Raw genomic sequence first — 1,862 nt, 5'->3', positions numbered from 1 at the left:
TTGTATCCTTTGTCTTTGTTGTTTTTCTTTGATCTATGTTCTTTGTCTTTATCTTGAGACTTAGATTGTGTCATCTTGTTCTTTTTTTAAACAATTTCCCAAAGGAGACCTCCTGAGGGATCAATAAAGTTTTACCTTTTAACTTACCTTACCTTAGAAAGCGCTCAAACGTTGACACCCCTGATATTTAAGGTGCCATCGATATTTTCTTACACCCTGTTGAGTTATATTGTTATTTTCCTGGACAAGCTCAGGTGAAGAACACAAGGTTGTATCAGGCTCTGATAAAACCACAGACGCAGGTGTGAAGGAAACTCTAGATCAAAACTACATTTCTCTGAGTTTTTGTGAAGTCAAGAGCTGATTTTTGTCGCAGTGCTTCTGTCGCTGCACAGAAGTAAACGGCGTTGTGCTTCAGTCCGGCCTCAAGTATGATCAGAGACCCTTTCTTCGCTGTGTTTCCGCCCAGATTCCCTGAGAGTTTAAAATCTCCTTCAAAAGGCTCCTCCGTGGTGGCTTTGTTATATCTTAGGTCTCCAATGAGGTCCATGCTGTTGTTTTCAGCCGAGTGCTTGTACCAGAGCATCTGTCTGTAGTCGGTCCTGCCGTGTTCACAGACCATCTCCACTCGGACTCTGGACTTTGTGATGATTTCTCCCGGAGTCTGAAGGACCTCGAGGCTCAGACAAGCACCTGGCAACGACACTAAATGTCACGTTTCATAGCAATAACTCTGGTGGTGAATGTTGATTTAATCCGTGAACATGGTTGATATTACCTGTTAAAACACTACAGAGGATCAGTGAGATCATTCTTCCACAACTCCGTCCTCATTGGTAGCATCAGCTTAGAAGCAACTGGTTTGAGCAGGAAGTGATGCAGACATTGACTGTTGAATAAGACCACAATAAACAAGGGGAGGGTCTTGTGAGTTAGTGAACGTGTGCGACAGGATTTGTCTTCGTTGTGCATCGCTGGCTCCACAGTAGTAAACTCCACTGTGCTGCACTCGTAGGTCAGAGATGAACATGGAGGTGTTCTTGTGAGATGATCCGCTCAGATCACCATCAAAACGAAAATGCTCTTTAAAAGATTCTTCGTATTGCTTCTGTGCGGAATACAAGTGTCCGATGCGTTTGAGGGCCGTCTCTCCAGGCGACTGCTGGTACCACTGCATGAGCGGGAAGTCTCTTCTTTGGTGGCTGCAGACCAGCTGGGCCTCCTTCCCCACGTTCACCAAGAGTTCTGCAGGACTCTGGTCGACTCTAACACCCAGACTGACGCCTAAAGAAAGAGTAGGTTAGCGAAGCAACAAAACAACCTGATTGTTTGACGTGATTACCGAAGATCAAACACAAGCAGACGCCGAGCATCGTGGTGTTTTTGAAACCCTGTGATCGTCTCGCTTCAGTCTCGTCGACACAAACTCCTCCTCGATACGACAAGATGTTCCAGAAGTCAGACTCCATCTGCAGCAGACTTGGCGACCTTACACCTCTTTTTGGGGTCATTTTCTTCTGCATCTGTGGACTATTTTCCAATGATCACAGCTGTATTTTACACTTGTAATTTATATTTACAACTGTTGTGTGACCTGCTTTAATCTGTTACGTGGATTGTTTGGTCAGAAGTTTTTGGTTTGACAAACAACAAATTGACTTGATCTAAGTCAGGCGTGTCAAACTTAATCACACAGTGGTGTGTATTCATGAGACTCTGGCGATATCATATCATAACATGATACAGGGTCAACGATACGATATACAGTGATGCTGTAGTAACAAGAATATGTTTGTAGTATTGTCCAGTACTTGACTCTGGTGTTGCAGAATCTTCAGACCACATGATTCTTGATGAAGTCG

At 44.1% G+C, this 1,862-nt stretch overlaps 1 pseudogene across 1 annotated transcript; it reads right to left on the bottom strand.

Moving 5' to 3' along the window:
- Window positions 1-316: 316 nt before the first annotated feature.
- Window positions 317-1,428, bottom strand: LOC148060222 (uncharacterized; annotated as a pseudogene). The gene is made up of 3 exons (XR_015709305.1): window positions 1,343-1,428; window positions 779-1,284; window positions 317-693 (listed from the first exon to the last, which is right to left on the bottom strand). The product of XR_015709305.1 is annotated as an uncharacterized LOC148060222 (transcript).
- Between the last annotated feature and the right edge of the window lie 434 nt (window positions 1,429-1,862).

This window comes from Callionymus lyra, chromosome 18 (assembly GCF_982586985.1).
Source record: "Callionymus lyra chromosome 18, fCalLyr1.hap1.1, whole genome shotgun sequence".
NCBI classification, from domain to species: domain Eukaryota; kingdom Metazoa; phylum Chordata; class Actinopteri; order Syngnathiformes; family Callionymidae; genus Callionymus; species Callionymus lyra.
The sequence above is the reverse complement of the archived record's forward strand: the minus strand, read 5'-3'. Positions and strand labels throughout refer to the sequence as shown.